Here is a 22,939-nt window from a genome sequence, read left to right on the forward strand (position 1 = left end):
TCATTTTTCACCTATCAAAGCAAGAAGCCAAGGGATAATGTCAAAAATTTAATAAGCCAATGAATACTGATGTAGGGATATTAGTTTTAGATAGATAGCCACTCAAAGAACAAGAACAGAAATAGTCTAAGATTAAAGTAGTTGCCCCTGAGAAGCAAGACTAGTGGTGAGGAGGAGCGGGGTTAGGGGATGCTGCTTTTCAATATCAAACTCTTCTTTCCTGGTTGTTTTTTCTTTCTTTCTTTTTTTTTTTTTTTAACCCTATTCTAGTATGGAGCCCTGGTGGCACAGTGGTTAAGAGCTCAGCTGCTAACCAAATGTCAGCAGTTTGAATCCACCAGCTGCTCCTTGGAAACCCTATGAGACAGTTCTACTCCATCCTATAGGGTTGCCATGAGTCAGAATCAACTCAATAGTAATGGGTTTAGTTTTCTGTTCGGTTATTCACATATGGCTTCATAAAAAAAGAAGGGAGGGACAACCACTGATTTCAGAAGGGACATCCCAAAGGCCCAAGGAATGTCAAATTTTCCAAATTCCAAGATTGACTCTGTCTGGGTACTTCTTTAAGACAGGTTGATTTCGGACCTGGGGACCAAACACACACACACACACACACACACACACACACACACACTTCATTCTGATGTGTATGGTGTTTGTCATTAACAGTGAATATAACAGTATTTGGGAATGCTTTGCTTTTAAAAATTACTTAGAGCAACTTCTAGGTTATCTCTCCCACAATTGCATTCCCAAATGCTTTCTTCAGTGGAAGAGAAAGGAGTGGAGTCAGAACTACCTATCACCCTGGTATGCTGAGGGTGGTGTCCCAAGAGAAAATACCATCCATCATGAGTGTCAAAGATCAAAGCCCAATTAACTATTGCGCCAGAAGACTTACCCTAGATAAAAAAAAAAAAAAAGATAAATAGGGTAAAAATCCACCATACCTCTCACCCTAAAAAAAAAAAAAGTCCTCAGGAACACAACCCTTGGAGGCACCTGTCTAAAAAAAAAAAAAAAACTTTGTTTAATTCCAAAACGTATCAATCATTTATTTAAAACTTATCAGTAGCAGTTTAAAGACTAAAAAAACAAATACCTGCATATCCCCTTCTTTCTCCTTCAAAGGTAACTGCCATTCAATAAAACAAGGAAAATCTATGTTTTAAAAATTGAGCAAAGGAGGCATTTCACAGTAGAAAATATTGGAATAGCCCATAGGCACAGGAAAAGATGCTCAAACTACTTAGTAATCAGAAAAGGCAAATTACAATTACGAGATACCATTTTATATCCACCGGCTTAGCAAAATTTGTCTTCTTTAAGAAATCCTTCCCTACATGAGGCAGTAAAGAAATTCTCTTGTATTACCTTTTTAAATTCTATAGTATTCCTTTGAGCCTTTAAACGATCATTTGTGATTCATGTTTGTGCATGGTGCCAGGTAAAAAAAAAAAAAAAAAACAGTGCCATTCTCTCATATTACCTTTTTAAATTCTATAGTATTCCTTTGAGCCTTTAAACGATCATTTGTGATTCATGTTTGTGCATGGTGCCAGGCAGGGACCTAATTATTCCCCCATATGGCCAACTAAATATCTCTGTGCCCTTTACTAAACAGTCTATTCTTTCGCCATTCATCTTCAGTACCTTTAAAACCGTGAATCAAGTTTTCCTATATGCATGGATTTGTTTGTTTATGGGCTGCTTTTTACATTCTGTTCAGCTCTTTGTCTATCCCTACACTAATCTCTGTTTTAAATTCTATAGCTTTGGAGTAATTCTGGATATCTGGTAGAGCAAGTCCTACCACCTTCTTCAGGAGTGTGTTAACTAATCTTGGCCCTTTGCTCTTCCATGTAAATTTTTCAGTTACCTTGTAACATTTCTCAAAAATTCTTTTGGGATTTTTTACTGGAATTGCAATAAATCTGTAGATTGTGAAGAATTGACATCTTTACAATAATGAGCCTTCCTATCAAAGAATGCAGTATGTATCTCTCCATTTATTTGAGTCTTTTTTATTGTCTGTCATTAAAATTATATCATTTTTTCCGTATCTTTTTTTGTTAAATGTATTCCCAGGTTCTTTTTTTTATTGTTATTGCAAACGATATATTTTAAAATTTTTAATTGCAATATACAACACACCTACAAAGAGTGTATAAACATATATGTATAGTTTAAAGAATAATTATAAAGCCATCACTCATGTAACCCCTATCCAGGTTGAGAAATAAAACCTTGCCTATACTATAAAACCCTCCCCTGTTGGTACCCTCCTTAATCACATGCCTCTTCTTCCTCCCTGGAGATGACAACTCTCCTAACTTTTGTGTAATCATTTCCTTGCCTGTCTTTATAGTTTAACTACCAGTGTATGCATCTCTCATTAGTTTAGTTTTGCCTATTTTTGAAGCTTGTATAAATGGCATCCTATTGTTTATATTATTTTAGACTTCTCTTGTTCATTGCTATTTGGTGAGATTCATCCATCTAGGTACATCTAGCAGTCTTGATTAATTTCATTAGCATGTATTCCATTGTATACACATCGTACACTACCATTTATCTAGTCTACTCTTGTTGGATATACCTTGTTTCCAGCTTTTGGTTATTAAAGCAACACTGCTATGAATATTTGTACTCATAAGATCTCTATGTATTTTATGGGACACCTGTACAAAAATTGTTCTAGGTTAGCGTTTCTTCAAGTGTGATCTGAGGACCCCTGTGAGCCCCTGAAACCCCTTTATTGTGTCTGTGATGTCTTGACTTTTCTAAATACATATCTGTGTGGGTCCAGATTTTCTTCATGTCCTTCAGCCAAAACAGTATATCGCAACAGATTAAAAGCAAAAGGAGATATGAAAATCTACCTATATTCTGTTAAGTAGACAAAACATTTTTCTGAAATATAAAACGATGCCTCTTTTCTCACTAACTTTTGTTTTGGAAAATACAGTTTTTTTTTTTCTAAAAGTATGTTATTTATGTTAGCATGTAATGGGTTTATTATTTTTTAAAAATGAATTAATTAAATACTTAAATTTTTTTGTCTCAACATTTGATACAATAAGTATCAACAGACATAACCCATATAAAAAATGCTCTATGGGGTCCTCAATCATTTTTAAGAGTCAAAAAGGGTCCTGAGACCAAAAAGTTTGAGAACTTCTCCTCTAGGGCATGGTCTTCAAACTGGGTGCACCACCCAAAGTGCACCCAAGATGCAGATACTTTCTAAGAGAGCCGATTTCCAGATCTGCACTCTGTACTAGCTTCACATAGGTCTCGTTTCCTATTTCTCACTACAGAATACTATATTTTATTGATTCTAAGATGCTGATTTTTTTCCCCCTGCCACATTTTGTATTTCTGAAATATAAAATGTGTATTATCATTTCTGTGGGCCAAGTGGTAGTCTTGCCGTAGCTGTCTTTGCCTGCCACCTGCTGGTAAGAACAAAAAAATGCCAGTACAAAACTTGGAGAATAGATGCCTGCAACTTTGAAGAAAACTTCTGAGACAACAATGAAGCAGTTGTTTTTGTTTGTTTGTTGTTGTTTTAAGAGCTGCTGTTTCACCAGTGCTCCTGATAACTCTGAAATGATGTTGTATGAACAAAAGGATTTTGACTTTAAGAGTGGTTCATATAAGCCACACTGATTGTGAAGACTTTTTAAAAATATTTATTTTACAAGGTTAAAAAAGTCTATGTCAAAACAGAACATCCAGAATGGAATTAATGAAAATATTCATGGATTGTGAAGAATGTAACTAATGTTGCTGAACAATTTGTGTAGAGGTTGTTGAATGGGAACCTAATCTGCTGTGCACATTTTCACCGAAAACACAATAAAAGATTATCTTTAAAAAAAAAAAAAAGTAAATTGTTAAGAAACATGATGAATGTAATTAACGTCACTGAACTGTACATGTGAACACTATAAAGATGGCAAATATTTTGTTACCTATATACCTACCCTGGTGTCACTTTGAGGACTAAGGTGCACCTGACCCAAGCCATGATATTTTCAATTACCTCATATGCTTGTGAAAGCTGGACAAAGAAAGAAGGAAGAACAAAGAAGAATTCACTCATCTGAATCATGGTGTTGGCAAAGAATATTGAATATACCATGGACTGCCAGAAGAATGAACAAATCTGTCTTGGAAGAAGTATAGTCAGAATGCTCCTTAAAAATAAGAATGGCAAGATTTCGTCTCATGTACTTGGGATGTGTTATCAGGAAGGACCAGTTCCTAGAGAAGGCTATCATGCTTGGTAAAGTAGTGCGTCATTGAAAAAGAGGAATACCCTCAACAAGATGAATTGACACAGTGGCTGCAACAATGGACTCAAACTTAGCAACAATTGTGAGGATAGCACACGATGGGGCAGGATTCAGTCCTGTTGAACACTTCTCAGTGATTTTTATAGTATTCTGTGAAACATATTAACATCTTTATTAATATAACAGATTTTTTTTTTTTTTTCTGGGAGAAACTAAGCCTGATTTGACTGATTGGTTGGAAGTAGAAACTAACTTTGCTAGTTAGGTTGTATTGTGAGTATTTTCCATAAGTTAAATGAATAAATCTACAACTCCAAAGTTTTACAAAAAACATGAGATAACATAAAAACATTTCATCAAAAATATGTTGTATTGGCAGAGCATATTAAAATTTAGCATACTGTTTTTTTCCCCAACCTTTTCTAAATAAATTGATTTAAACAAAGCACCTCTAAATACTACAGACACACATACATATATACACACCAAATAAAGTTCATTTCTAATTCTTGGTAAAGCCTTTCTGGTAAAGTTGCTGAAAATGGAGAATGTGAGTACCCTAGGACTAGATGGCAAAGTCTTTTGCAGGTTAGGTGGTTTTCAATTCTTTGCCATCAACAAAATTGAGGGAGGGTCTAATCCACTTGTTGGCTCTCGAATTATTATTTTTTTTAATTGTTTTTGATGCTAGATCACTATCTGATTTTTGACATATAACTGGGAAGGCATTAAAGAATTGTGTGATTTTTTTTTAATTAAGAAAAAATTCTATTCCCATCTCCCTTGAGAATCCCACAAAATGACAAAAGAATAAAGTTAATGCTCTCTCATTGTAACAATAATTCACCCATAGGTACCTGAATTAATTGAATTAATTGAAAAACTCAGCTCCCTTTGTTTTCACTGAGATGTTACTCTTTGATAAAATTTTACGTTTGGTGTAATAATTCTTTATCAAGATTTGTAATATATCTATGCTTTTATTGAAATTATAATTGTTATAATTTACACGACATATCCTTATGGTCACAGGAAATTACACAAAACATAAGATTTAAACATACATACAAATTTTTATCACAGAGAATTATATGAAGTAATATAAAAGCAAGCCCTGATGGAGCAGTGGTTAAGAGCTCAGGATATTAATCAAAAGGTCAACAGTTTGAATCCACCAGCCACTCCTTGGAAACCCTATAGGGTCGCTATGAGTTGGAATTGACTCCATGGCAATGGTTTTTTCATTTTGTTTTTTTTTAAATATAAAAAAGATTTTCAAACATAAATACATATTACATTAGGATACAATTCTGGGGGGAAGCGGGATGGAAATATTAGTTCTAAGAATAAAAAGGAGTGATATAAATTTCCCATTGTTAAAGAGGAGCTTGTTTATGTATTTTTAACTGGACAATGGTATCAAATCACTATAGCGTTTAGATTCCACTGGACACATTGAAAAGTATGATGTATCAGTTAAATTATTTATCTTTTCAATTAAACTTTTAATGTCAAAATGTTAATATGCAGGAATTATATCATTATACCTAAGTGAAATTTGATGAGAAATTTTAGATGTCAAACTAGAAATGTGTGAAGGGGTATGTAATTTTTCAAGACTTTTAGAGAGTATGCTAGCAAAAAGATTTGAAGACTACTGATCTAGAATGTTGACAAACAGGATTAAAAAAAAAAAAAGTCATAGGATTGAATCCAGTGGCATCAGTAGTGTTGGTGTCACCCAGTGAGGTAACTTATGGTGTTACCACCCCCTTGTACCTCCTCCTGTACCAGGCCATACAGAATCCTTAGTAATGTTTATTATTAATTTTAATCATAGAATAATATGTGATAAATATAGTTGCAAATTGCTGAAATGTAACATTTCTTAAATTATATGAATACTAACAAAAGTGTTTTGTAAAATCTCTGCGTTGAATTACATTTTTCGTTACGTTTTAGTAACTGAGCGGAAACCTTTTTTTATTTTTCTCCTTCTTATCTTTTAATTACTACTTCATTCTCAAAAAAGGTATTAATATAGGTTCACAAATACTAATTACCACAATATTGTAGCTAAAACACCAGAAACTTTGACAAAATCAGCGACCGTAAAAGCATTGTTGCAACGAAAACAACAGTATGTGCTTATAGCACAGGCAGATGAAACTATGGGATTCGAAGCGTCATTGCAATTGGGTAATAATGACAGCTCTGGCCAGGCACATTAGAAGTTTCAAAAAGTAAATTCGCGTAGAGAATCAGGAAATAGAAGCTGAAGAGGCAAGGACCTTCCCACAGAGCTGGCAGAGAAAGAAAGACTTCCTCCAGAGCCAGCGCTGTGAATTCAGACTTCTAGCCTCCTAAACTGTGAGAAAATACACTTCTGCTTGTTAAAGCCATCCACTTATTACTTCTGTTACAGCAGCACTAGATAGCTAAGACACCCTCCAACTTCCATCACTAATTAAGTCTTCTTTTTCAAGGCAGCTGTGTATTGTCTCAAACTTAGGAGTGGTTTCTTTGCTCTTAATGAACAAGATTCCTCTTTACTCATTTTTTAACCACTAACCCCTTGCTGTTGAGTTGATTTTGACTCATAGTTACCCTACAGGACAGAGTAAAACTGCCCCATAGAGTTTCCAAGGAGCGCCTGGTGGATTCGAACTGCTCTCCCATTGGTTAGCAGCCATAGCATTTAGCTACTACGCCATCAGGGTTTCCCCTTTGCTCATGTGAAAATTCTATTTCTGTGACTCCCCTTTCCATGGCTCATTCACCTCTTGCGCTGCTGGGTCCAAGGCCGCCAGTTGTCTATCCCAGTATTTTTCACTTTTTAAGAATTCTTATACCAGACAAGGTCAGCACAAGAACATTAAAAATCAATCTCATTTATGAACATAGATAGAAAAATTCCAAATAAAACACAAGCATCATTTCTATTTAAATCCTACTAACCTTAACTTACAGTCGCATAACCACACCTTATTGCAAAGAAGACTGGGAAGTATAGCCTTTACTTTAAGTGGTCCTGTGCCCAAATGAAAATTGGTTATAAATTCTCAAAGAAGTCATTTTCCCCTCCCACTACTCAGCAACAAGGTCAATATAAGCAAGTTTCCCTTCTGTGATGTGCATTTATTTCTAGTTCACCATTACACAAAGTATTTAGTCTTTTGCAGATCCCGCTCGATAGGGAAATTTTCTATTAGACTCAGGTAGGCTTTGTCACCTACCCTACTGCATTAGGCTCTGCTGAAATTCAAGTTCACCAGGATTTGGAGATGCCCTGAAGGAAGAATCTGGTTTCTTCCTTCCTCTGAAGTCCTACTTTCCTCTCATTTTTAATTTTTTCTTTCTTTCTTTTTTTTTTTTTTTTTGGTCAGCTCAGCAATGCAGTTACATAATTTTAAAAATATTTACTCCAACATGTGTAGTTATTTCACTGGAAAGTTTCAAAGTTTGTTTAGGGTGTCTAGACACCAATCTACGCAGGTAGAAGTTTACCTTGATATTTTTAGAGTTTAGTTTAATTAAACTTCAAAGAATAGCTAATTTTCATTTCATACAAACTATTTCAGAGAATAGGAAAGTTACACAACTCATTTTACAAGACTTGTTTAGCCTTGACACCCAACCCAGATAAGGTCAGCACAAAAAAAGAAAAATTAAAAATTACTCTCATTTATAAACCTAAGTGGAAGAAGCCTAAATAACATACAAGCAAATCCAGTCCAATGGTGTATTTAAAAAAATGTACACGATTCTAAAATAATTCAAGGATGAATTCTAAGTAGTGTATTAAAAAAAATCCAATAGTAGGAATCTGGAAGGCATTACGCTGAGTGAAATTAGTCAGTTGCAAAAGGACAAATATTGTATGAGGCCACTATTATAAGAACTCAAGAAATAGTTTAAACAGAGAAGAAAATATACTTTGAGGGTTACGAGAGTGGGGGGGGGAGGGAGAGGGGTATTCACTAATTAGATAGTAGACAAGAACCATTTTAGGTGAAGGGAAAGATAACACACAATACAGGCAAGGTCAGCACAACTGGACTAAACCAAAAGCAAAGAAGTTTCCTGAATAAACCACATGTGGGGGGCGGGGGTTTGGGGACCATGGTTTCAGGGGACATCTACGCCAATTGGTATAATAAAATCTATTAATCTTAATATTAATCTATTAAGAAAACATTCTGCATCCCACTTTAGTGAGTAGCCTCTGGGGTCTTAAATGCTAGCAAGCGGCCGTCTAAGATGCATCAGTTGGTCTCAATCCACCTGGAGCAAAGGAGGATGAGGAACACCAAGGACACAAGGTAATTACAAGCCCAGGAGACAGAAAGGGCCACATGAACCAGAGACTACATCATCCTGAGACCAGAAGAACTAGACGGTGCCTGGCCACAACCGATGACTGCCCTGACAGGGAACACAACAGAGAACCTCTGAGGGAACAGGAGAGCAGTGGGATGCAGACCCCAAATTCTCCTAAAAAGACCAGACTTAATGGTCTGACTGAGACTAGAAGGACCCCAGAGATCATGGTTCCCAGACCTTCTGTTAACCCAAGACTGGAACCATTCATTCCCAAAGCCAACTCCTCACACAGGGGTTGGACTGAACTATGAGATAGAAAATGGTAGTGGTGAGGAGTGAGCTTCTTGGCTCAAGTAGACACATGGGATTATGTGGGAAGCTCCTTTCTGGAGGGGAGATGAGAAGGCAGAGAGGGACAGAAGCTGGCTGAATGGACACAAGAATATAGGGTAGAGAGAAGGAGTGTGTTGTCTCATTACGGGGAGAGCAACTAGGAGTATATAGTATATAGCATGTTTTTTATATAAATTTTTGTATGAGAGACTGACTTGATTTGTAAACTTTCACTTAAAGCACAATAAAAATATATATATTTTTAAATCCAATAGTGTGTTAAAAAATTAACAAGATTCTGTAATAATTCAAGGATAGTTTGGCATCAGAGAATCTATCCATGTAATTCACCATATAACCAGATTAAAGGAGAAAGTCATATGATCCTTACAACTGATGCACAAAAACACATTTGATAAAAGTCAACATTCATTCATGACAGAGCAGGAATAGAAGGAAATTTCCTTCATCTGATAATGGGACTCTACTGAGACTTTCATATTATGGCCAACACCTCCATAATTAGAAGGCAAAAGGAGCCCTGACTTTGATGTGAAAGCAACACAAGGGAAGCGTCAGGTTGCTTGTCAGGTCTAGGTAGTATGACATGATCAATTCCCCCCAAAGGAGCAATTCCCCCAAGTCAGGTCCTCCCAGAAGAGAGGCTCACCTATTTCGCGCTGTTCCTTCAGAATACAGTTACTAACCCCTGACCCTTGGACAACCAAATGCAGAAGCAGCCCTCACGATTACCTCACTCAATCCACTTGTCTTATGGGTGACAGCTGTGAAGCCCAGACACATAAAATGTCAGGGATCATCCAGCTTAGCTAATGGCACACCTGGGATTGGGACCCGGGTTCCTAATGTTCTTTACACTTCCCACTCATGAGCAAAAACAAATTCTTCTCAATCTCTTATGCAGCTTAAGTACCTCCTTTAAATTCTTTGGACTTCTATGAGTACTCCTAACCTTTGGGACTTACCTTCTATCTGGAGTAGCAATACTGGGAGGGGATGGAAGAAAAGGAAAGTCAGGTGGAATGAAATGAACAGGAAACTTTCTCAGAAGGAGGGGAGAATTTACCAGAAGAAGGGGAATGCTTATTTTCAGAGTTAGTCTAGGGAAGGAGCCCTGGTGGTGCAAACAGTTAAGAACTCAGCTGCTAATCGGAAAGTTAGCAGCTCAACCCTACCCAGCATCTCCACAGGAGAAAGACCTGGTGACCTGCTTCCATAAAGATTACAGCCAAAATGCTATTGGTGAGAACATCGCTCTTACTTAAGATCCTGGTGAAGAGCCAAATGGTATCCAGTGGAAAACCAGCACCGTGAGTTTAAAGAGCCTATAATGGCCTCCATTTAGGAGCTTGACAAAGTCCAGGTATTGGTCACGGATGTGTTATCTCCAATCTCTAGTCAAAAGGAGGGAATGATTTAGGAATTAATATTGGAGTCATTATTCCCTGTCCTTGAGCACAGAGAATGTGACCCAGCTGGAGCTGGACTCACAAGGACACATCAATTGGGCCCTGAGGTATAAATAGCTAGGATAATCTTGGAAAATATCTTTTAGGAAACCTTTCATATAAGCCAATCAAACAGAACACAAAAGACTTCCCACTCTTATCTTTTTCTATTAGCATTTATTGAGTAGAAAATTTGTTGGACCAATGAAGACCTTCCTGACTGTCATTACTGAAACCTGTACCAATGATTGTTAAGAAAGTCAATTCAAAATGTAGGATCACTGTTTCTAGCCAGTCTGTGAGAAGGTGAAGCTTTCAATGGTTTTGTCCATTTGTAATGTTAATATATACTGCTGACTCTGTAATGTTCCTTTGACTTGGCAGACATGACTCTGGCAGCATGCTTGTCCATTTTCCAATTCCTGTCTATTCTGTAATATTTCCTTAGGCTTGGGCAGGCATGGCTGTGGCAGCATGCTTGTCCATTTTTCCACTTCTGTCTATTCTGTAATTTTCTTGGATTTGAGCAGATATTAGCTCTGGCAGCACGCTCGTCTGCTTTCCTACTCTTGCCTCTTTGAACATATGCCGAATAAAACTTTTAGCTTTACTGAAAAAAAAAAAAAAAGCCAGGAAAACCCTCTAGGGGCTGTTCTACTCTGTTACGTAGGGTCACTATGAGTCAAAGTCAACTCAATAGCACACAACAACTAGGGTAGGGAGTCAGAGAAGCCTGAAGGGGGTCTAGGGCGATGGACTCATTCTTAGGGAGTAGAAGGGACAGCTCACTGTGTTGTGGAGGCTGTGAATGGTAGGACTTTAGGGGACCCCATTCACATCATATTCATTGTAGACTTATGCAGTTATTACTACAATTTTGGGGCAGATGGCAACAAAGCATCCTGGAAGCCATGTCTGTTTCAAATTTCTATATAGTTGCCATTCAGACTAGCTATACTGCTGAGGAGAAGGTCCAGCTGTAGCACAAATAAGATCTGGGGATGGATCAAGTCTGTGTGATTCTGGAATTAAGACCTGAGTGCTAGGGCCAGGGTGCCCTGGTGGCGCAGTGGCTAAGAGCTCGCCTGGTAATCAAAATGTCGGCAATTTGAATCCACCAGCCACTCCTTTTAACCCTATGGGGCAGTTCTGCTCTTTCCTATAGGGTCACTATGAGTCCGAATTGACTTGAAAGCAACAGGTTTTTTCTTTTTTTTTTTGGCTAGGGCCAGACCCTAGACAGCAGGAAGTCCTGGAGGAACCAATTCACTCCAAGCTCAATTCGTCCTTTTCCTTGGCTTTTCTTCTCACCCTGGCTATGCCACGAATAAGCTTCAACTGGTGCGCTCTCTTTCCGTTTCCAAGTAGACTCTTATCTCTGGTCCCTGCTGGCCTCAGGCTTCTCTGCCATATCACTTTGACAATCTCCATAACCTTGAACTCGTTGCCATCAAGTCAATTCCAACTCCATAGCCTTGGGAATCTATAATTACAACTGCCTTATTAGGAAGTAATAACTGTGGCATTTTCTTCAGGAGGAATGTCCCTATCCATAAAAAGAAAAAGGTAAGGAGTGATTGGCAGTACATTATTAGAAGTTTAAAAATTCCCTAAGGAAAAAAAAAAGAAATTCTTAAACTAATCATCAAATCTACAAAGAAATCTGTTTTAAAAATTTTTATTGTGTTTTAGATGAACGTTTACAGTGCAAATTAATTTCCCATTCAAAAGTTTATACACAAATTGTTTTGTAACATTGGTTGCAATCCCAGCATTGTGTCAGCACTCTCCCCCTTTCCCTTTCCACTCTGGGCTCCCTGTGTGCATTCGTCCAGTTTTCCCGCCCCTTCCTGTCTTCTCGTCTTTGCTTTTGGGCAAGTGTTGCCCATTTAGTCTCATATACTTGATTGAACTAAGAAGCCCATTCCTCACATGTGTCGTTGTTTGTTTTATAGGCCTGTCTAATCTTTGGCTGAAAGGTGAACTTCAGGAGTGGCTTCAGTTTTGAGGTAGCAGGGTGTTCCAGGGGGCACATTCTCAAGGGTTCCTCTAGTCCCTGTCACCCTAGTAAGTCTGGTCAATTTTTTTGTGTGTGTGTGAATCTGAGCTTTGTTTTGTATTTTTCTCCCACTTTGTCCAGGACTCTCTATTGTGATCACTGTCAGAGTGGTCAGTGGCGGTAGTTGGGAACCATCTAGTTCTTCTAGGCTCAGGCTGGTGGAGGCTGTGATTCATGTGGTCCATTAGTCCTTTGAACTAATATTTTCCTTGTGTCTTTGGTTTTCTTCATTCTCCATTCCTCTGGATGGGATAGGACCAATAAATATATCTTAGATGGCTGCTCACAAGGTTTTAAGACCCCAGAACGCTACTCACCAAAGTAGAATGTAGAACATTTTATGAACTGTTTCATGGCAATTGACCTACATGTCCCCTGAGACAATGGTCCCTAGCCCTCAGTCCTAGTAACTCAGTCCCTCAAGGTGTTTGGATGTGTCTAGGAAGCTTCTATGACTTTGCCTTGGTCAAGTTGTACTGACTTCCCCTACATTGTGTGTTGTCTTTCCCTTTACCAAAGTTAACACTTGCCTACTGTCTAGTTAGTGATTTCCCCTTCCCACCCCTCCTCTCCCTTGTAACCACCAAAGATTGTTTCTTTCTGTGTGTAAATCTTTTCATGAATTTTTATAAGAGTGACTGACATTTCACTCAGCATAATGCCTTCCTGATACATCCATGTTGTGAGATATTTTGCAGATTCATCATTGTTCTTTATCATTGCATAGTTTTCCATCCTGTGTTGTACCATAATTTGTTTATCCATTCACCTGTTGATGGGGACTTAGGTAGTTTCCATCTTTTTGTTATTGTGAAAAATGCTGCAATAAATATGGTTGTGCATATGTCTATTCCTGTGATGGCTCTTATTTCTCTAGGATATATTCCTAGTAGTGGGATTGCTGGATCCTATGGTATTTCTATTCCTAGCTTTTTAAGGAGGTGCCATATCGTTTTCCATCGTGATTGTACCATTTTACACTCCCACCAGCAGTGTATAAGAGTTCCAATCTCCCTGCAACCTCTCCAACATTTGTTATTTTCTGGTTTTTTTTTTTTTTTTATTAGTGCCAGTAATGTCGGGGTAAGATGGTATCTTATTGTAGTTTTGCTTTGCATTTCTCTAATGGCTAATGATTGCGAGCATTTCCTCAGGTGTCTGTTAGCCACCTGAATGTCTTTCTTTTGCCCATTTCTTAACTGGATTATTTGTTGTTTTGTTGTTGAGGTGTTGAAGTATAGATTTTAGAGATTTGACCTTTGTTGGGTATACCGTAGGCAATTTTTTTCCCCCAGTCTGTACGTTCTCTTCTTACTCTTTTAGTGAAGCCTTTTGATGAGCATTTAAGTGTTCAATTTTTAGGAGATCCCAGTTACCAAATACATCTTCTGGTGTTTGTGCATTGTTAGTTACGGTTTGTATTGAATTTATTCCATATATTAGGGCCCCTAGCATTGTCCCTATTTTCTCTTCCATGATCTTTATCATTTTAGGTTTTATATTCAGGTCTTTGATCCATTCTGAGCTAGTTTTTGTGTATGGTGTGAGGGATGGGTCCTGTTTTCATTTTTTTTTACAGATGGACATCCAGTTTTACCAGCACCATTTGTTAAAAAAATGGTCTTTTGCCCCATTTAATGGACTTTGGTCCTTTGTCAAATATCAGCTGACCATAGGTAGATGGATTTAAGTCTGGGTTCTTGATTCTGTTCCATTGGCCTATGTGTCTGTCATTGTACCAATACCAGGCTGTTTTGACTACTATGGCTGTATAGTAGGTTCTGAGATCAGGTAGTATGAGGCCTCCTACTTTTTTTTTTTTCAATAAAGCTTTGCTTATCCAAAGGCTCTTTCCTTTCCAAATAAAATTGGTGATCGGTTTTTCCATCTTGTTAAAAGAACACTGCTGGGTAATTGGATTGGGATTGCATTATATCTGTAGATTGCTTTGGGTAGAATTGACATTTTCACCATGTGAAGTTTTCCTATCCAAGAGTATGGTATGTTTTACCATTTATGGAGGTCTCTTTTGTTTCTTGCAATAGCGTTTTTTAGTTTTCTTTGTATAGGCCTTTTATGTCCCTGGTTAGATTTGTTCCTAAGTATTTTGTCTTTTTAGGGGCATTGTCTTTTTAGATAGTATTGTGTTCCTGATTTCCTTTTTAAAGTTCTCACTGTTGGTTTATGGGAATCCAACTGATTTTTGTATGTTGATCTTGAATCCTACTGCTTTGCTGAATCTTTCTATTAATTCCAGTATTTTTCTTGTGGAATCTTTGGTGTTCTCTATGTATAGGATCATATCATTTATGAATAGGGATAGTTTTACTTCTTCCTTTCCAATTTGGATGCCCTTTATTTCTTTTTATTGCCTTGTTTCTCTAGCTAGGATTTCCAGCACAATGTGAATAGGAGTGGTGAGTAAGGGCATCCTTGTCTTCTTGTTCTCAGGAGGAATGCTTTCAGTCTGTCTCTGCTGAGAATGATTTTGGCTATTGCCTTTAAATAAAAACCCTTTAAATAGGTGCTGTTTATTCTGTTGAGGAATTTCCCTTCTATTCCAATTTTATTGAGAGTTCTTATCAGGAATGGGTGTTAGATTTTATCAAATGCCTCTCCTGTGTCAATTGAGATGACCATGTGATTTTTTTCTTGTATTTATGTTGATTGATTTTCTAGTGTTGGACTATCCTTGCATACCTGGTATGAATCCCACTTGGTCATGGTGTATTTATTTATTTATTTATTTATATGATGCTGAATTCTATTGGCTAGAATTTTGTTGAGAACTTTTGCCTCTATATTATGAGAGATATTGGTCTGTAATTTTCTTTTTTTGAGGTGTCTTTGACTGGTTTTGGTATCATGGTTATGCTGGCTTCATAGAATGAATTAAGGGATATTCCTTCCTTTTCTATGCTGTGAGATAGTTTGAGTAGTACTGGTGCAAGCTCTTCTCTGGATCTTTGGGAGAATGCTCCAGTGAAGCCATCTAGGCCAGGCCTTTCTTTTGTTGGGAGTTTTTAAAATTACCTCTTTGATCTCTTCTCTTGTTATAGGTCTGTTCAGATTTTCTATCTCAGTTTGTGTTAGTTTAGGTAGGGAGTGTGTTCTTAGAAACTTGTCCATTTCCTGTAGGTTTTCAAATTTGTTGGTGTGTAATTTTTGTAGTATTCTGCTATGATCCCTTTTATTTCAGTAGGGTCTGTTGTAATGTCCCCCATCTCATTTCTTACTTGGGTTATTTGCTTCCTCTCCTGTTTTTCTTTTGCCAGTTTGGCCAACGCTTTGTTGACTTTGTTGATCTTTTCAGAGAACCAGCTTTTGGTCTTGTTGATTCTATTGTTTTTCTGTTCTCTATTTCATTTATTTCTGCCCTAATCTTTATTATTTCCTTTCTTCTGGTGCCTGTGGGCTTTTATTACTGCTTTTTCTGTTTGTTCAAGCTGTAGTGTGAACATTTTGATTTTGGCCTATTTTTCTTTTTTGATATGTGTTCTTATTGCTATAAATTGTCCTCTGAGCAGTGCTTTCGCTGTGTCCCAAAGGTTTTGATATGATATGTTTTCATTCTCCTTTGATTCTAGGAGTTTTTTGACTCCTATTTTCCAGTTGTTTTTAAGCAAGGTGTAATTCAGTTTCCGTGGTTTGTTTGTTTGTTTTTCCCTTGCTCTTCCTGTTAATTGACTTCTACTTTTATGGCATTGTGATCAGAGAGAATGCTTTGTATTACTTCAATGTTTTGGATTTTATTGAGGGTTGCTTTGTGGTCTGAAATGTGGTCTATTCTGGAAAATGTTCCATGTGCATTGGAAAAGAATGTATACTTTTCTGCTGTTGGGTGGAGTGTTCTGTATATGTCTATGAGGTCAAGTTGGTTGATTGTGGCCTTTAGATCTTCTGTATCTTTGTTGAATTTCTTTCTAGATGTTCTGCCCTTTAGATGCCTGGTTTGTTAACTTTCTTTAGGGTTACCCTGGAATTTACCCCTATTTTCCTAAGTTTGAACCAGTCTTTTATTACTTGATAGCACCTTGATTTCTTCTCCATTTGAAAGTTCTATACCTATACCATTTACTCCCCCTTTTATTGTTTTGACATTATTGTCATTTACAGATTGACATCTGTTTCCCTGTTTTAAGTCTTTTAGCTGTGTTTTACTATTGAGAGTTCTTTACCTAGGTAGGTATCTGGCTGATGCTGTCCTGTGTCCTAGACTCAGGTTTTTGTCTGATGTTGTTGGTTATCTAACCAAAAAAAAAAAAGGTTGCCATCGAGTCGATTCCAAATCATAGCAACCCTGTAGGACAGATTAGTACTGCCCCATAGAGTTTCCAAGGAGCGCCTGGTGGATTCAAACTACTGACCTTTTGGTTAGCAGCCACAGCCCTTAATCACCAGAGTTTCCATCTAACCAAAGGGCTTCCTTTAATATTTCTTATAAGTTTCATTTGGGTTTTACAAATTCCCTTAATTTGTGTATATCTGGATATGCCCTAATTTCACCATTGTATTTGAGAAAGACTTTTACAGAATATATTATTCTTAGTTGGCAGTTTTTTTCTTTCAAGGTTTTATATTAGTCATTCCATTGCCTTCTTGCCTGAGTAATTTCTGCCAAGTAATCGGAGTTTACTTTTATTATTGTTTCACCTTTGTATGTGACTTTTCATTTTTTCTCAAACTGCTCTTAGGATTCTTTGTCTTTGATTTTGGCAAGTGTGGTTATATAAATCTCGGTGACTTTCTTTTGGGGTCTATCCCATATGGGGTTCGTTAAATTTCTTGGATAGTCAGCTTTTTGTCTTTCATGCTATTTGGGAAGTTTTCTGCCACAAATCTTCAACAATCCTCTCTGTGTTTTCCATTTTCTTCCACTGTTCTGGAACTCTGATCACACACAGTTTTTTGCTCTTGATTGTGTCCCACATAATTCTTAGGTTTTCATCATTCTTTTCTCTGATTTTCCCTCAAAGTGGCATCCATGAATTTGTCATCAATCTCACTGACTCTCTTCCATTGTTTCAAATTTGCTCCTAAAACCTTCTATTGAGTTGTCCATTTCTGAAATAATAATAATAAATAGTGGCATAGTGGTGGCCAGGGAGTGGGGGTGTGGTGGACCCTGGGGCCTGTGGGAAGGGAGGGGAGGTGACAAATGGGGCTAGGTGGGAGGGAGAAAGAAAAGAGAGAAGAGAAAGAAGAAAAGAAAAAGAAAAAAATGGCACAGCAGGAACATTCAGGTGGGGGTGGGGTGGACCTTTGGTGGTGGTGAGCTGGTAGCTCTCTAGCCATAGTGGCACCGCAGCGGGGAGGGTGGGGTGTTGGCAGGAAGGGAGGGGAGATGGTGTACAGGGCTAGGTGGAGGGAGAAAGAAAAGGGAAAAAAGGAAAAACAAATGTTTTCCATCAGTTTCTTCTTTCATTCAGTGTTTGATCTAGTTCTTTATCCCTTTATTTGATGCTTAGGGTTCCAGAACTGATGTTTATATCTGTTTCACTTAGTTTTTCAGGTTTTTTTCTGCAGAGGGACAGTATGGTATGGCTGTTTAGGGTGTCATATTGGCTCCACCTCAAAGAACTTTTTGAAGCACCCAAGATACAAATAAGAATAATAAGAATATCTTTCAGGAAGTGGGCTTAAAGGCACAATCGAAGCCTTGAAGGACCAAATAAAATGCCAGTGATTAATCTCCTTGTTATTTAAGCCCCAAGGAAGAACAGGAAAGCAAAGAAAGAAGAAAAAATTATGGAAAACAAGAACTCCGTGGAAACGCTACTAGTTTTCACAATGTCTTTTGCAAAACTTTCAGGGGTGAAAAGAGCTTTTAAAGAAGTTCATCTAAGTAGAGAGATAGAATTCCCAAAAGCAAAAAAGAATACACTGAGTTTGAGAAGAGCTTGGAACATTAAAAGAGGAGGCAGAAAACTGGAGTAAGCATAGTGATCTAATCAAGCATTGTCAGACATCTCTGAAAAACATACTAAGAGCACTTGCTCACAAAGAAAATGAAAATCAAACTTGGAGTGATGGCATTCCACAGCTGAAGCATCTGGCAGGTGACCAGACTGAAAAAATTTTTTTAAATGATGAATGACTTACAAATAGAGTCTCCATTAACAATGGTTTAAAAAGATAAAGGCATTTCTGATCTAAGCGAAGTACTGAACTGATAGCTAGGCAACACCTGGAAATCAGAAAAGTTAGAAAATGAATCTTGCTCACTACATTAAGCCAAAGCCCCATTGGAAAATGAATGCAAAATTCTACACCAGAAAGCTGATATCCTTAATAAACTCAGCAGAAAAACAGCATTCTTCAAAAAAAAAAAAAACTACAGGAAGAGAAAGTGCAGAAATATCAGATGTAGAGTAGGCAAAATTCTACAAGGAGAGAATTTCAGAAGTACAGGGTGAAATATAGAAAACAAAGATCTTATGGATGGTCCTATTTCTGGTCCTAGGAAGTCATTTCAGCTATCTGTAACACTATCTATTTTTTTTTTCTTTTTAATTTTTATTGTGCTTTAAGTGAAAGTTTACAATCAAGGCAGTCTCTCACACGAAAACTTACATACACCTTGCTACATACTGCCAGTTGCTCTCCCCCTAATGAGACAGCCCGCTCACTCCCTCTGCTCTCTCTTTTCGTGACCATTTCGCCAGCTTCTAACCCCCTCCAGCCTCTTAACTCCCCTCCAGCCAGGAGATGCCAGGAATGGTTCCTGTCCTGGGCCAACAGAAGGTCTGGGGGCCATGACCACCGGGGTCCTTCTAGTCTCAGTTAGACCATTAAGACTGGTCTTTTTATAAGAATTTGGGGTCTGCATCCCACTGCTCTCTTGCTCCCTCAGGGGTTCTCTGTTGTGTTCCCTGTCGGAGCAGTCATTGGTTGTAGCTGGGCACCATCTAGTTCTTCTGGTCTCAGGCTGATGTGGTCTCTGGTTTATGTGTCCCTTTCTGTCTCTTGGGCTCATAATTACCTTGTAAAACACTATTTCTTATTTGTGTCTTGGCATGGTTTCATTAGTAAACCTTACCAGGGAAACTCACCAGCTTCCCACATTCATTCATTCATTCTTCAAATTTTATTAAGTGTCTTTCATAAGTCAGGTATTTTATAAGTTTTAAAAATAAAACAAGATTCTTGCCTTTGTAGAGCTTATGCTCTAACAGGAGAAACAAACAAGGAATAAAAAAACCAATAATCTATTGCCAGGCAGGGAGAAGGGTTATAAAGAAAATTAAGCAGAGTAAAGGGGTCATCATGGGGGTGTTATTTTACATATGGTAATCAGAGAAGGCTGCATTAAGGACATATGGGTGGCAAACTTTGTGAAGATCTAGGGAAGAGTCTGCTAGGCATAGGGAACAGCCAGTGCAAAGTCCAGAAGCATGTTTGGTGTGTTGAAGGAACAGTAGATATTCCAACTCACAGGGACCCTACAGGACAGACTGGAACTGCCCCATAGAGTTTCCAAGGAGCCTCTGGTGGATTTGAAGTGCCAATCTTTTGGTTAGTAGCCATAGCACTAAACCACTACACCACCAGAGTTTAGAAAGGAGGATATAGAGGGGATGAAAACCCATTAGAAAGCAGAAATTAAAGGGAAAAATGATGATGTCCTGGACCCTGACAATGAGGGTAGAGATAAGAAGAAAGAGATGATCTTGGGCGGTTCAGGAAGTACGTGGTTGGGATTTGGTGTTTGATTGGATCCACAGAGGGAGGGAGGGAGAAATAAGGAGGAGTCAAAGTTGATTCTCAGATTTCTGGTTTGTGAAATTCTATAGGTACCATTCAAAGAGACAAAGAATGAAGGACAGGAAGTATGGGAGTTAGGTGAAAGAAGTTGAGTTAGGGGGAAGATGGTGCGTGGCTTTGGATTAAGGTATCCATAAATATTAAGTAGGCAATTGGATATATGGATCTGGAGCTCAAAAGCAGGGTTTGAGTCAGAATTAAAAACAAGGTCGTCAGAAGCATTTTTGGAATGGGGGAATGACTTCTGAAAATCCACTCCTTCATAAAAGCAAGGAGAATACTGGCAAAAAATTGTCAAAATCAACTTTTCCAGACCTCTGGAAGTTAACCAAAAGTTTACAAGAATCCAAGCAGTATTTACTTTAGAAAAATGGTTGAATCTTTGCAAGAACAGTGAGCTTTGTGGGGTTTTAACTTACCCTATTCCCATCACCCCTACCTCGAGCTCTGTGGAAGTCTTGAAAAAACCAATAGCCTTGCAACCACACAAGGAGCCCTGGTGATGCAATGGTTAAGCTCCAGGCTACTAACGGAAAGGTCAGCATTGAATCCACCAGCCATCCCGAGGGAGAATAGACCTGGTGATCTGCTCCCATAAAGATTCCAAACAAATAAAAAAAAACTCATTGCCATCAAGTTGATTCTGACTCATACTACCCCATAGGACAGAGTAGAGCTGCCCCCATAGGGCTTCCAAGCAGCAGCTGGTAGATTTGGACTGCCTACCTTTTGGTTAGCATCCGCGTTCTTAACCATTGCACCACCAGGCTCCTCCCATAAAGGTTACAGCCTAGGAAACCATATGGGGAGGATCTACTCTGTCATATAGGGTTACTACGTGTCGGAATTGACTCAAGAATCTGCAACTACAATAGCTGTGAAACCCAAAGTCCCAGAAGGGAGTAGAAGGAGCCCTGGTGGCACAGTGGTTAAGCACCTGGCTGCTAACCAAAAGCAAGGCAGTTTGAACCTACCAACTGCTCCGCAAGGGAAACATGTGGCAGTCTGCTTCCGTAAAGATTACAGCCTTGGAAACCTTATGGGGCAGTTCTACTCTGTCCTATAAGGTCACTATGAGTCAGAATCAACTTGAGGGCAAAGGGTAGAATGTGCTTGGAGCTCTCAAAAAGCCCTGCCCCAGAGAACTGTCACTATTTGACTAACGTGGCAACTTCCTAAAATGCTCCATTCTCAGAGCTTATCTTTAGCGACAAGAGAGCTCACACTGTGAGAACAGCCCTACCCTCAAGGCATTTGACAAAAGGATCAGCAGCAATTGCTGCAGTTGCCTGAGGCAGCAATACCAGTTTTGGCTAATGAAAGTCTGATTACAAAAAAATTAACAGAATTTTAAAAAGTTAAAAGAAAAAAATGGACAATGATATTCCTAGGGAGATTTGAAAAGCTCAAACATATTCCTGGGAACCTAGAAAACCATGCACTATGCAAGGCCGTGTGTTTTCCCAGAAAGAGCTGAGGAGGCTGTAATCTCTCACCTCTGACTGAGCTGTTATTAATAAATAAATAAAATAAGGACACCATCTTTGTTTTGGGTTTAATGAAACCTCTTGGGGAGAGGGCAGGCTGAGAAGAAAGGAAGGCCCAGGACAGGGCCCTGAGGAACCTCAGCATTTAATGTTAATGGAGAAGAATTTTTAAAAGAACCTGGGAGAGAGTGACGAAGAATAGGGCAGAAAATCAGGGGAGGAAGTGCCACGGAAGACGAGAAAATAAAAGGAAAAAAAAATCACAATTCAGTGCCAGGCACTGTTCTCAGCCCTTACGATATCCTGTCTCATATGGTATATAATTCCAGTCCCCATGTAACATTTTAGGAAGCTGAGGCTCTGTGAGATTAGGTAAGTGGTCAATGTTGTGGTGCTAGTAAGTGGCCAAGCTGTGATTTGAACTCAGGTCATCTGCCTTCAAAGCTTGTTCTGGTCTGGATGTCCAGAATGGCCAAAGTATAAAATATTGCTGAGGGCACCAGGAAATAAAGATGGAAATTTGCCATTTGGATTTGTCAGCAAGAAGGTTGTTGTGGAACTTTATGAAGTGGTGGGACAAGAAGGCAGATTCTAGTAGTCTGAAGAGTGAGTAGGAATGAGGAAATGGAAATAGTGTTCAGCAATTTGCCTGGAAATGGGAAAATAGTGAGATATGTTTAAATAGTGAGATATAGATAGTAAATAGGTCTGATCTTCAAGGAAGTGAAAAGGCCTGGCATTCTAGGCCCAGAGGAGAGAAGGAAGAAAGATTGTTACCGGATTGGGGTCCATGCCCTGGAGCAGTTACTCCAAGTCAGAAATAGAGAGAAAACTTATTAGGAGGTGACACCAACAGAGGCCACAACAGCAATGCAAATTTTTACGTCAGAGCTTATATATCATTTTGGTAAGGATTACCCAATGTTTTTAAACACATAGCCCACAGATGGTCATATACATCACAAAACAACTCCCAGAAACTCTTTAATTAATCTACAGATATACATATCGGACATCTGGACTCTAATCTGTATGTTTGTAACAGGCTGAAAAAACTTACCTAAGAAACTCTTGGCTAGTGGAACTGGCCTGCTAAGTTCAGTCCACTGTGACTGAGATAAGAAGCAAGCAAGAAAGTTGCAGATCAAAAGCGCCAGGCAGCCTTCCTAGCTGCCATCTTGCAGGCTGAAAAAAAAAAAA

The sequence above is a fragment of the Elephas maximus genome, chromosome 2 (assembly GCF_024166365.1).
Source record: "Elephas maximus indicus isolate mEleMax1 chromosome 2, mEleMax1 primary haplotype, whole genome shotgun sequence".
NCBI classification, from domain to species: domain Eukaryota; kingdom Metazoa; phylum Chordata; class Mammalia; order Proboscidea; family Elephantidae; genus Elephas; species Elephas maximus.